Raw genomic sequence first — 14,574 nt, forward strand, 5'->3', positions numbered from 1 at the left:
CCGTGTGTACGTATCGCTCCAGGAACACGCAACGCAAAGCAAGAAGGACGCGAAGGTAGCGGTCTGATGTACTCTTCTTTTTTAATTTAGTGTTTTCGAGCTGTGCCTTAAAGCACTACTTATATATATATAATATATATATATATATATATATATATATATATATATATATATATAGAGAGAGAGAGAGAGAGAGAGAGAGAGAGAGAGAGAGAGAGCACAGGATGAGGATAATTGCAGGAATTGTGGGCACCTACACCTAACTCGGTCAAGATGATGTTTTCATATTTTGTAGCGAGATCTACACTACACCAGCCGCTTTGCGAAGTACGCGCGCTGAGCCGTGCCACCACCGCTTCGCCAGCTATGCGCATGCGCGGTGTGACATCACAGCCAGCAGCTGGAGCGCGCCAAGCCGCTGCGCTGCGGGTTCCTTCCGCCTCCCCTCTCTACTTTACGGACAGCCACGGCATACTGCGCCTTTCCCTTCCTGTTAACCAATTAAGAGGTAGGCGTGCGCGGATGCTGGAGGGGGGGGGGGGGGGGGAGGGTTAAGACCAAAGAACAACATTGGGAGCTCCCAAAAAACAGCTTGGCCCGTGGGGAGTGGCATTTGGCTGTTCAAGCTGTTATGTAAACCGTGTGCTTACGTTCAAGCGAAGCCTAAGCGTTGACAGGGGCATCGAGCTCTCGCTACCCTGACAGGTTTAATCAGAGCTAAACCACAGACAATGTTTTGCTTGCATATTGTACATTGGCTTATAAGAAAGGGCAGGCGTGTATCTGACAGACCGGAGAAAAGGAAGATGGGAGTGGAAGCAGAGAGAAAAAGGTCCTGGTAGTGGAAGGCTACGGAGTAATTTGGCCGCATCTGGACATTTAACGTTGCACTGACATTGCACAATCCAGGGCTGCCTCTCCATTTAAGGTAGGTTTTGGGGAAAGAAAGGCATATTATACATCTGGATGAACACCACGAAATTGTCAAGGTCACTTGAAGGGCAAATTTATTGTCGCACGAAGACCTGCTACATCTAGTGTAGTGAAGCTTTCGCTTTCAATGTCAGTTGGTTTATAAGAAAGGAAATGCGGTGTATTTGTCAAAGTTACTTGAAGGTGAAAACCTCCATAACGCTGACGGCTCTAAAAGCTGGCGCTGTGGAGCTTTTGCTTCGAAAGCGAAATCCGTTCTCATCCCATGGGATGTAACAAGACGTTAAAAGACCGTCAACGCGTTTTTTCAGGGGTATTGTGAGGAAAGGTACCGAAGGGAGATGAGTTCGTTCATGCACCGTTGCCGATGCCTGGGAGCTGCAGAACGGAAAAGAAGTAGAAACACGCGGGACCAGATTAGGCATCGTTAGAAATGAGGTAGCAGAAAAAAGAAAGTGGGCAGCTATGGAGCAGAAGAAAAAGTGGATCGTTCATCTCAATCAACGTCGGACCCTTCCGTGACGGCTCTGTCGCTCGAGAACCGGGTACTTTCACACACTTACGAGCGGATAGCGGTGATAGTGCGACCTGAAGCAGAGAGGAGAAAATAAAATATAAAGTAAGGAACTATGCCACATTAAACACAAAGTCAGCGAGAGCAGACGGAAGAATCCGGTGGCGACAAAGCGAATTGTGCCTGCTCCGCCCTTAAGTGGCAACTATGAGCGAGGCTAAAGTGACGAATCCATCAAGGCGAGCAGCGGCATTAATTCTTCGCGTCGAACGGCGGTACTTCTCAGTGGGAGCGATTAAAACAAAAAAAAAAATTGTTTCGAAACAGTTGCGGCGCGAAAAGTTGACTTAAGAGTAGAAAAAACAGAGCTCTATAGATCCGTGCCACCGGAGTGAAAACTCGTCGGCACAGCATCGCAGACTTTTTTTTTTTTTTTTTTTTTTTTTGACGAAACAGCAACTATAAGTCCCTCATCATTATTGCACGTCGGGTTTGTCTAGCGCATCTCATAACAGCCTAGTTAATCAGTGATGGCTGATTTGTGATTGTTTTAGAACACAAAGAATTATCACTACATACATAGGTATCTATTGCTACAATGCGTTTCATATTGTGTCATTTATCTTCACAATCTGCCAGCGGAAAAGCGACGCCAACAAATAACTTCCCATTAAGTCTTTTAAATACATCCGTATTTCGGAAAGCGTTTTACGAACGGCAGCTCGGCTCGTTCATATTAAGGACTACAAGAGCAATGTAAACAAGGTTTGGTTCATTAGGTTTGACATCTTAAAGCGACTATCTATTAGAGACGCCGTAGTGAAGGATTCCGGAAATTTCGACCACCTGGTGTTCTTTGACGTGCACTGACATCGCAAAGCACACGGGCGCCTTGCCATTTGCCTCCATTGAAAAGCGGCCGCCATCGTCAGGATTCGATCCCGCATGCTTGAGGTCAGCAGTTGAGTGCCTTAACTATACTACACTACACTACCATGGCAGGGCAAGGAAATGGAAGAAACTAATGAAGAAGAGGCTGAATAATACATATTTACTCCATACTGCATACTTATCCATTGCTGCTGTTTTTGCACAGCTCTTATCACCTGGTCGCTATAAGAAGATAGTGTATTAGTAATTGCTCCTTCGTGCACTACGTCACCTCACATGCAGCACACGGTGCATATTTCGGGGATCACTGCTCCGCTTCAGTTATACTCGAGAATATGTTTTGTGTCGCTGACCAAATGTTACGTTTTTCTTTTGCCCTTTCGCGTTGAAATCTGTTTATCAGCCACTGATATCAAGATGTACCAACTGATATCAAGATGTGGCAAAAGCATTTTTTTCTTAGTCCTTTCCGTGCTTCTTCACTGTTTTGCTTCTGTTAAGTGAGCTTCTGTTAAGTGCGCGGAGGTAGAACGTCCGCCTCTCACAAAAGAGGACCGTAGTTCGAATCCCGGTGCCGTACAATTCTCCACCGGATTAAAACTAATCCGCGTGGCAATGGAATTGCCTAAACAGGTTCAGAGTGCGACCTGATGTCGATGAAGACCTCCGGCAACGCATCCCGCACCAAAAAAGGAGCTGGTCACCACGGTGAAGTAATAGGCCCCAACCTCCCATGATTAGCCGTATAAACATCCGGCCCTTCGCCCCCAGCTGCTGCGGAGCAACTGAACACGGCGGCGGTAAGACATATGACGCAGCGGGGAGTGTTGAGAATATCAGGCTCTACTGGACAGGCCGCCATTGGAAGCTTACCCTGGCAACGTTTATTGCTGGAACACTAGCTATGTGAGGCCAGTTTAGAAGTGCTGTTAGAGGAACTAGAGGGTATGAATTGGGATATCATAGGGCTCTGTGAGGTTAGGAGGCCGAATGGGGCATATACTGTACTGGAGGACGGGCATGTACTGTGTTATCGAAGTTTACCGGAGAGGCGAGAAGTAGGAGCATGTTTCCTTGCCAGTCAGGATATAGCTGGGAAGCGATGCCAGGACATCATAAGGGTTCCCTCGCTACGCAGTGAACTTAACCCGCAAACTGCAGTGTGGCTTTAGCCTCTTATAAATGCTTCTTTACTGGCAAAGTTCGCTTATCAGGCAGGCAAAAAGCCACCATTCTCAGTGCCTGCCTGATAGAAGCAAGGTTAGACTGGCATCGTAATCGAAAGCAGCGCTTCATTATTGTTCAGTACAATCAATCAATCAATCAATCAATCAATCAATCAATCAATCAATCAATCAATCAATCAATCAATCAATCAATCAATCAATCAATCAATCAATCAATCAATCAATCAATCACGTCTTTATTTCCTTTGAAAAGGAGGAGTACGGTACAAAGAACTCGGATGCTTGACGAGGTCCCGACCCCTTACATGTCAGCAAACAGCAAGATGACGGCCAGTACAGTCATACATCAAATTTACAAAAATGGACAAGTAGCAAAGAGCATGGAACAATACACACTGCAGCGGTTTTACCATGTTGGTCTCTGGGGCAATATTATTTCCAAGCGGGTGACCCCTAGTGACATCGAGGGCAACGGAGTGCTCTCCGATGTCATATAGTGAGAGCAGTGATGGCTTGAGGAAGAGGTGTCCCAGAAGAATGTGCCATGCCCACTAACAAACCGCAGGAGCGGAAGGAACGCACAAGTGATCGATAAACGAACTTGGCCTTACCTTCCAGCAGACACAAACTTCAATCTAAGCGCTATTTTTAATATAACGAGAGGCTGCAAGACTATTTCTTTGTAAATCAGAAAATCTGCTTCCGCCAAGTGCACTGCGCAGTAGGCGGGTCGCCTAGCTGCATGAGATTTTTCCTGCGGGCTTTCCAAAGTCTTGCGAATGTTTAGACCGCTACTAAGGGTTATTGAGGGCACAATTTGTGCAACAGCGGAATCAAACATGCATGGGATTTTGCATTCCCGTCGATAAAGCAACATATATATTTATTTTGCCAAAGCCTATTTAAAACTTCAGTTGCCGTCACTGTTGCTGAACGCCGCATGAAAATAACGAAATTCCAAGAGGCTTAGGCTTTTCTTGAGCTTTCCCTAAGGACGTTCCTTCGAGTACAGTCAGGACTGAAAAGGAAGGCTCAGCTTACACGGCGCTGTTTACGGAAGCCTTGCCAAGAATAGCGATGCCAAAAGGACTCAGACTAACGCAAGATAAATAAAAGCGCTCCGGTCTTGAAACAGCGCATTCTCAGAGGAAAAACATACAATATCTATCGTTTTCTCGGCTAATTCTAGGCGACTGATCTTTTTCGTCAAAGATTGTCCCTTACTTGTGGCACACCTAATTTCCCTACGGTGGAAAGCAACGCCAGAAGGAGGATATACAATTGAAGAATTAGTTTTATAAAATAGCGCAATGTATAATAATGGCAGAATAGTCTTCTGTGAAAGTATGAGAGTATTGCAGAATAAACATATAAGCGTTTTAAACGCGTCAAATGTTAAGCGTTTTACAAGCAAGTTATATTTTCTCTTTCCTTTATTTCTTAATGTTGTAACTGTAGAATGTTGTAATATACTTTGATGAGCATATCAATAGAAATGGTTAGGGTTTTATTACGTAGGAAAACATTTGCTCCTGAGGATTGTCCTGCGCTGACGAGGAATTAGAACTCCATAGAAAACTAAAGGAATTCATTTCCGAAAATATTGTGAAACATCTGTTGAAGGTAATTTTACGAATATATTAATAAAATTGTGTAACACTATAATGTGTGGCCAAATTTATCTTCCAAAAGTTGTCCTGGTTCAAAACAAATCATTAGGGTCCCGTAAACAGCAGTGGGATGCGTTTTTGAAAATAAAAATAAAAATAAAGAGGTTGCATGACTGCAGAGCATTGATTTCACGATATATAGATTGTTGGGGTAGGCCAAAATTGCGCTCGTAAATTGTGCCTCGCAATTTGTCAAAACTATTTAGGTGTGCAGAGGTCCAAAGCGGAAATTCGTCAACATGAGGAGCGTTAATTAAATACAAGCGTCCGCAGAAGCGAACAACGAGACAACCTGTCACCCAACCGGCCACTAGCCGCAAAAGCAGTTGATTGAAGGCCTCTCGGAACGCTTTTCGAGCTTTTTTGGAGTTTTTTTTTTTTATCCCTTGCCGTCACAGCAATATGGAGATTGATCTGGCTCATACCCGTTTTTAACAAAAGGGAATCACAATTTTGAGACAAGCAGAAGAAGACCTGTAGATTTTGTCTAAACTAAGGGTAGATGATGCGAACAATGCAAATCGGCTTGAATACGTTCCACCTTCTAGCGTCGGTAGGGTTGGCTGGTGACCCTGCTTAAGAACAATGATCGAAAGGATGCAACATTATAGAGGGTCGACGCGAACACGCAAGATTTACAAAAAAGGAAGATAAACAAATGTCAACTTCAGTAAGGGAAACTAAAGGGAGACAGTGTCAGTGACGCGCGAAATACGGATAGAGGCTGAAGTGTGGCACAGGTCCATACGAGAAGCCGGATAGCTTCTATGGCATTTGGTTCTTATTCATTTTCTTGAAGTGACGGCAGTGTCTTCAAAAAAGCGTGTAACGTCTAAGAAGAGCGCCAGGTTCCCGGTTTTTACACAGTCAAGTGGAAAGAGTGGAGAGACAAGCCTAATATTAAAGCTACCTGTTGTCGTTGTTGCGTGCGTGGAAGTTCCATTCTGCGAAATATTTAGAGGTCATTTTGGCAGTGGCAGTTGCGTTGTGACTTCGTTGATACAGCTATTATTGTTGCCGTAATTATGAACATATAGATTTAGCTTTTCTCGATGAAGAAACGCGCGTTGTAGAGGTCGCGGTAATCGCAACATTCATGCCATTCCTGCTTACCGGCATTGATACCTTGTGTTATTCGAAGCAGAATAAGGTGCTCTCTCCTATCCGCTGCTTTTTATTTTACACTGTCGGGCCCCTCTTTCTTTTGCTTTTTTTTTTACTTACTGCCTTATTTCTTTTGCTCTCTATCCTCCCAACTCGGTGCCCCATCCCGCCTGACGTTCAACGCCATGGTTTTAAATTGCGGCGCCCCAGTGCTGCGCAGTTGAAAGGGCGTAGCCGCCTCTGTTTTAGACAGGAAAATTTAAGCGTCCCTTTAGGCGAGCGTCACTCGCGGCGAGTCAAGCGGAAAGTTCTGGCAGCCTTCGCTAAAAAACGCGTTTCCTTGGAAGAGTGTTTTCTTTAGAACCGCTTCGCTGGTTCTCAGTGCGTAGCTCACTACAGCAGTGCAACACAGGCGTAAGCGAAGTAAAAATGTTCACGCGCCCTTCTCAGTGAGACGCAATATTCAGAATTACGTTTTGAAGAATTTGTGCCATGTGAGATAGCGTTGAGAGAAAAGGGTTTTTATAGCTTAGTTGTTACCGGCGTGTCACGCACTATATATTTTAGTCATGGTTGCACGTGTTCCTCGATGCAGAAAAATTCTTGCAGAAACGTCATTTTCTTTAAAGAACCGCGCGGGTCTAGTTATGCACTTTCTTTTCTCATTTCCAACTGTAAAAAGTGTTCCTTTTTTGGTTACCTCACGCATCCCCCGCGGACACATTTCATGGTTACGCATAGTAACGAAGCTTTCTTTCTTTCTTTGTTCTTTTTTTCTTTCATTCTTTCCTCTGTTCTTCCTTTCTTTTTCTATTTTCTTTCCTCTGTTCTTCCTTTCTTTTTCTATTTTCTTTCTTTCTTTCTTTCTTTCTTTCTTTCTTTCTTTCTTTCTTTCTTTCTTTCTTTCTTTCTTTCTTTCTTTCTTTCTTTCTTTCTTTCTTTCTTTCTTTCTTTCTTTCTTTCTTTCTTTCTTTCTTTCTTTCTTATCCTTCGTTCCAATATCTTGCATCGAAACCATCGCCCTGACCATGACCCGATTCCAGCGCACATAAGCGGCGTAATGACGCAATGCCTCACCGCTTTTAGGTTTTTCTCAAGGTCACATTTCATTTTTACAGGTCATCTTTCTTCGCAATCCCTCAGACGTGTTGACACGCTTGACTGCTTAAGCGCAGCTGGCCTAAACACATTTGAATTGATTAAGCTTAGTTGTGCACCTGATTTTTTTTTTTTTTTTTCATTTCACAATGCTTTTATTCTACCGCCCCGCCGTGGTTGCGTTTGGCTTAGCAAAGGCGTCTTTGAGGGTGAGCAGCATTTATTTCGATGAAATTTATTTTGCTGGAGGCCGTCCACGAATCCTTACATTAGTAATCTACTAACTAGGTGCTATCATTCCCTCTTTCTTTCTTTCTTCATCGCCTGTCTTCATCCAAGACACAAAGGTTGAATTTCGAAATAAACCAACATCAGTTCACAGCAGCTTCGCATAGAATAGAGTCGCTGTACTGTACTCATTTTGCTCTCACTGGAATATCGAATCCTTACTTTGAAATATGTTCTTTTTATTCTTTGAATGGCACGAAACTCAAACCAGTGAATATTATTTTTTAATATTTTTTTATAAGTACTTCATATTAATGAGACTGTATTTATGATGCCCTTGAGGAGGCAGGCTCACGTTCTGTGTCAGTAAATTACCTCATTCGTCGGCTGTTGTGACGTCAAGAAGGTCAAGTGACATCAAGGAACCAATCACATGACAGCGCTGAATTTAAAAATAGGCAAATACTTTTTTAGATTCAGGTCTATTAGATTGTGGATTAAGTTGGATGAACAGCCAGAATTAGTATAATCTCTCAAGTTAAGAGAATATTAGGCCATTGAAGTTGTTTAGATGGGTAATTAAGGTAGATTGGCCATAATTAAGGGTACGTCAAAGCGAAATATGAAGTTGGCTTGTATAGATAGAATAGGAGCTCCTAATGCGAAAGAAAGACACACCATAGGCCAAAGCCCATTCTTGCACGCACAAGTCTCGTGACACCCAAGGGACCAAGGAGGCTTTCTAATGGGCTATAATTACGCATACATGGCTGAATTATTAAGTAAATTTTATTTCGAAGCTGAAGTAATGGCGCTAAACAGGCCCTATGTTCTCCTTTGCTTATTTACTGCCACAATGCATGGTCCACCCCTTACTACTATTTAAACACGCCCGTACGTAGCGGTATTTAGTAGTTAGTCGTGACGGTGACGCGGTGATATCTGCGGCCGCGCCGGTATTTTCGCTTGCTGCCGACACTGTCGCCTCGTCAGCGCTTGAACATTCTCGCTGTCCTGGAAGCGCAGCACCCTCAGCTTTAAAAAGCAACGCACTCTCTGTGGGGACCGGAGTCGCTGAAGTGCAGGGCGGCGTTTGCCACGAGAGCTTCGTGGTCGAATTCGATAAAGAGATCTTTGGCTGGTGGAAACAAAGTGACGGCTCCGGCCGGCAATAGCTTTAATTTCAGATGCTGCTAGAGCGCACCGCTCGCTGTGCACTAGCAACAACGGAGACCACGTTACGTCATAAATTGCGTCATTTTACCCGTCTACGTAGTCTGAAAAAAAAAAAAAAAAAAAAAAAGAAGAAGCTTTGATTCACAGCAAGGAGGGGGGGGGGGGGGTGTCCCATTCAACATCGAATCAAAATATTTCATCCCTAAATGCGCATTTTGCTGCCTGATAAGTGATGAGAACGACATAAAATGATAAAATGACGGACTGTTGGATTTTGCTAACATAACAATTGGAATATAACTTTTTTTAGTGTCTATTTAATGCAATCCGTCATGTTAATGCAATGGCAGAAAAAATATTTGGCCAAGAGTCAAACTATGTGTGTCCATATGAAGAAGCTGGAGAGGAAAGAAACTTTATTTTGTCTGGAAGATGGTTCAACAAACGGCGAGCTTCGCAGAGCGCCATCAGAAAAAAAATCATAATGTAGACCAATTTAGTTGCAGAAAGAATGTTGAAGGGGTGCCAGATATTTCATACAATTATTTCTTTAAAAATATAAAAGGCCCTCTTGCAAATTTTCTTAAATTTGTTGAATTGCTAACCTTTTAAACCTTTTTATTAGTCAGCTCGGCGTCCTTGATTGTATTGTCCTCCTTTATTCTTGGCCGTCTCCTTTTTCTCATGGCGTGTCGTGTTTGGCTCGCAGCCTAACGACCGAAGAGCTCCCTTAGCGAGCACTGAGTTGATCAATATAAGAACCTCGCTTAGGGGAGCTGAGATGTTTACTTTGTTTTCACTCTTTGCAGTTAGAAATAAAAAAAGAAAGGAAACCACAAGTGAGGCGAATACAGTTTCTTCTAAATGTGCACCCACTTATTCAACGGCCGGGCTGCTGATGAACAGAGGCGCGCCTGTGCCAACAGTTTGGATGACTGCGCCTCTGGTTAAAAAAAAATAAAAGAAAGTTCGGGTCAGTGAGCGCAGCAGATATTTCCGGCGAGCTGGAGATCGGATAAATTTTCACGACCTCAAGCAATGCTGGCAACTGCGGAAAAAAAAGAGTACTCAGTAAATGCTAATAAAAAAGGAAATGCACTCAATAATCGCAATATTCCCATAACAAGATTATATGCGCTCGTATGTTTTGCTACTTCTTCGGGAGTTCCGTTTATTTTTGTGTCTAAGAAGAGCTCCAATTTCTTTTTCTACGTGCGTGTTAAGAAGCTTGATGAATTTCGTGCTTTACGGAGAGCATTTCGATTGAAGAGGCATTTTCTCACTGGCTCCCAGTTTTCTAGATGTCGCCTATCTGTACCCGTTCTGACTCATTTCTCAACCGTGATCTCTACGGGAAAAAGCGCAAGTCATTACGTCCTGTGGCTTGAACAGATCTCAGTTAAGCTTACTTTGAGCCCTTTGAGCCAAAATTGACGAGCACTCGTCTTCTATTCGCTGCTTCCGATTGACTTTCTATGGTCAAATGGTTTCGCACTTAATTCTGACTGTCACCAAGCTGATCTTTTCAGCGATTCACCGTGACCCTACGAATATGTAAAAGCGTGTGCAACCCTGCAACCGATACATATTCAGATCTGCTATTGTCACTTCTTTTACAGTGGAGGATTCTAGTTTCAGTCGGACTGTGTTGGAGGGCCAACTATGAGCTGAAATAATTTATACCTTGCTTCCAAGACTAGATGCTTGGTTTTTTATCAGAAAAAATGTTCTTCCTCAACCTCTGCCTCCCGTTACACAGCAGTTGCCTAACCTAACCTAGCCTAACTCCTCCTATCTAACCTGAACTAAGACATGGAATTTATAGAATACGCAGTGGTCCCTACAGACTTATTGTAGATATCTTCGGGCCGTTTTTCGCACAACTGGGTCAGAAGGCCTCTGCAGAAACTGTCTCTATCCACACCATAGAAATTGGCCCTCCGAATCCCCGAAATTGCAGCTTTGACAAACATGCGGAAGAGCTCTTCGTTACCTCAAATCTGCCTTGGAGATGCTTGAAAGACCGAACAAGAAGTGAAGCCTTCGCCGATGAAAACAGCAACCAGTGAGTGTAGAAGAGGAGGCAGAAGAAGGGCTGTCCCAAGGCACGCACTCTACGCAGGTGGCAGCACCCGCTCGTGTCAGTGTGTCTCACGAGACAGGAAAACTCAGTGGGGACTTCCAAATTTAGGCAGGCTCCTCATAATGTGCAAGCGTGCCACTGTGTGCTGCTGAGTAACGATGAGATAAGACAACCAGAAATTGAACGATTGCAGATTAAGCGATTAGCAAAGCGCATATACCCGAGCGAGGATTCACAAAGGTAGCCGCAGACGCCTGCCTTTAACGGTATGGTGTCGTACCCCCATAATAGCGAAGCTTAAGGTGTACTCTGATATTTTTCGTGATTTCATCTGCTATCAGCCTATTCTGCTTGTGCTCAATGGCAAAGATTACATTAGAGACTTTCAGCAAGGCTAAGTGCAGTCGGCATTTGTCAGCCTACCCTATGCTTGCCTCTACGGATGTTACCCTAAACGTCCATAGTTTGCTTCACCATTTTTCGTATCCCATTTTCATTCATCAAAATGCCGACTTCATGCGTAATTCACATTGCATGTATGTGCGCCTTATTCAAGGCAATTAACGAGAAATTCTCGTAAAAAATCTCTACACAGTTTCACGTATCTAACGCGTATGATACAGTATGTGAGCTGATGCATGATTAAGAACAAATTGAGACGTGTTAGAGCTGTTTTTAGGGCATATGCTCCAAACACTGTGGCAACGTTTCCGTGGCCTAGTGGTCGAGAAGGACACCCGTCTTTCTCACGGAAGATGCTTGGAGGCACGGAATGCGGTATGTTAGCGAGATGTGTTTATCGCTCTCTACTGGAAGAAGCAGTGGTACCCCTGTTTAGCGGGCGGTGGGTTTGCGAACATCGGCCCCAACGGCTCAAAACTAAAGAAAATGCCAAGTACAGGTAACTCTCCAAACACAAGTTACTGCAGCGGGTTACTAGTTTTGCAGCAACAATCTCACATGCGGCAAGCTACTGCCTCCACACTATTTTACTAGCTGGCTACCGAAGCCTCTCGTGATGCGCCTGACACTTTTCGTGACAGCCGATACTGCTTTCATAAAACTCGCCGTGCAATTGGGCTCATATTTCTGCATGTCTTCGAAGCCTCCTGCGCTTACTCATTTTTACTCAACTTTTACTGAATACTGTATATACACTTGATATCCGTGGCCAGGGTCAGTCACGACCCGACCATGACTTCACCATTGATCTTGACATTTGGTCTTGACCTTGGTAAAACAAATTCGTGTCCGGTGTTTAGCCCCGCCGGGGTGGTGCTGTGGTAAGACGCCTGGCTACTATTGTCAGAGTACCCGGGTTCGAATCCGACCTCGGCGGCTGCATTTCGATGGAGGCGAAACGAAGAGGCGTCCGTGTGCTGTGCGATGTAAGCGCATGTTGAAGATCCCCAGGTAGTCGATATCACTCCGTAGCCCTCCACTACGGCTCCTCTTTCTCTCTTTCCACTTTCACTCCCACCTTCCTCCCTTCCCTTACGGCGCGGTTCGGGTGTCCACAGAGCAAGTGCGACCGTTACTGCGCCTTTCCCTTCCTGTGAACTAATTATCATTATCATTATCCAATATTTACGCCAAGGCAAAGAAAGTCCCGCCCCAAGAAGCTGCAGTCAGTCACGAAGTGATCGTTAAGACCAGACTGTTAATTAGAGAGAAATATGTGCATAATTTCAGCCGAATGCAGAAAGCTATAGAGACAGATAAGCAAAAATTTGTGTTTTCTTTTTCAGCTTGTTTTCTCTCGCTATCTTGCTCGACAAAAGTTGCTCTTCTTCCTGGACACCCTGCAAATGAACAACTTCATAACGCGGAATACTTACAGCGTCTCGTCGTCATTTTTTTTTTTTTTTGCAGTTGTTTATTTCTGCAGCCTCTTGAAGCAGTTATTCCTCGTCTCGCCTGTGGTGCTGAAAAGTTCTCGTTTTTGATGTTGAAAAGGCTGATTGTCAAAGCCCGCGTTTCTTGATAATATACAGTTTGTTTTATTTTTGTGTAAATCTTAACCGTAATGAATTCAACAAGATTTGAGTTTTTGCTTAAACCTCACAGATTCTATAGGGTTCATAAAACAGTCAAGCTCAGTGCTCATTTTTTGCCGGTTATCTAACAATTAATCGCGATGACCAGTTAAACTGGTTGGCATGCACTTGCCCACTTTAGAACACAGTAATCGCCACGGTGCCTGCTTTAACCACTGCCTTACTAGCAGGGAATCTACTCTCTCTTCTTTCACCAATCTAATATTGGATGCGAAGTGTCTGAACAGTTTCCTCGGCAATATCGATTATTCAAAGAGTCAGTTCAACCCAGTGGGCCCGGTGGACGTTCGTGTGCTGCCCACTCAATTTTGTCGAGCAGACCAGCAAACTGAAATGGCAGGCGATCCATCACAAAGCTGCGTACACGATTCCCCCTTTTTATTTATTTTCAGATATCTGCCCTTCAAAAAGCTATCACTGAAAAACTGGCCGCATATCTTTTATTTTTGACATCCACGGTTCAAAATATGCTTTCTTTTCCATTTCTCGGAAATTACATCCAATTTCCATATTTTTAGAATCCATTTATTATGCCTCGGCCGCTTCCCGAGTTCCTCTCCGTAAGACAAGCTCAAAAACGTCTAAACAGAGGGCATATTTCCTTTCCTTTTCAGCCATTGTCTGAAATGTTTGTAAGCATATGCGACGTCGTTCTAACAGTCTTACTTTTGACATGCTTTCTCACCTATCGCACGTCATCGACAATTTATGCGGCTACTCCGTCATACATGGTCGAAGTACATAGAGAAGCAGTGGTCGTTTTTGGCTGCCGGTGCAAAGTTTCAGTTGTAAAAAAAAAATGTAAGCGAAGAGCCTGCGCCGAGATTGGAGACAACCCCTAAATCTTTCAACGACAATTTCCGATGCGTGAGCCATTTTTGTCGAACACTCGTTGCAACGTAGTATTTCAGTTTACTATTACAGCATTGTAATGCACATACACGCGCACACAATAGTGGGTTGTATTTTCAAGGTGTTGCTTAGAAATATTTCATGAGGATCTTCCGTTAAGCAAATGCGCTACCCTTCCCCTATATTCCGGAGAGAGGTGGCAGGTGTGAAATTTGAGTCTGCTGTTGATGCTCTGACAGCTAAACCCGCCTGCCCAGACCGCTCGCTTCTTGTAGGTGAACAAATTCCTCGAAGCTCAGGAGCTAACTTGTGTACGATGTTGGACAAATTTAGTGTCACATGAAGACCTGCTATGCCTAGCGTAGTGAGGTTTCGCTCCCATTGTAATTTGGTTTATAAAAAAGGAAAGACGAAGTATCTGTCAAGGTCACTTGTAGGTGAAAAGCGTGTTGGGAATGCTTTTCGGGGTTCCTGTCAACGTGAAACATTTTTCTACGGCTCTCTTCCTTCATATCTTTCTTTGTTTACTTTTATGTCATATCTTTTCGTTTCATTCTTTTCATTCTTTCCTTGCTTTTTGTTTTGTTTTTGTGAACTGTCTTCTGATTGTGTACCACTTCTAGTATGAAGTATCTTTCGCTACGAAAAAGAAAATTACCGACGATTTAGAGTTGTTTAATCAAATGCGAATCACGCATACGCAAGCACTTGTGTTCGCACTTCGATTTTGGTTCCGGTATGAGCTCGGTTTTCAAGAACCAACAAGCGTTAGAAAAATATC

The sequence above is a fragment of the Amblyomma maculatum genome, chromosome 11 (genome assembly GCF_055883805.1).
Source record: "Amblyomma maculatum isolate TAMU_Amacu chromosome 11, ASM5588380v1, whole genome shotgun sequence".
NCBI lineage: Eukaryota > Metazoa > Arthropoda > Arachnida > Ixodida > Ixodidae > Amblyomma > Amblyomma maculatum.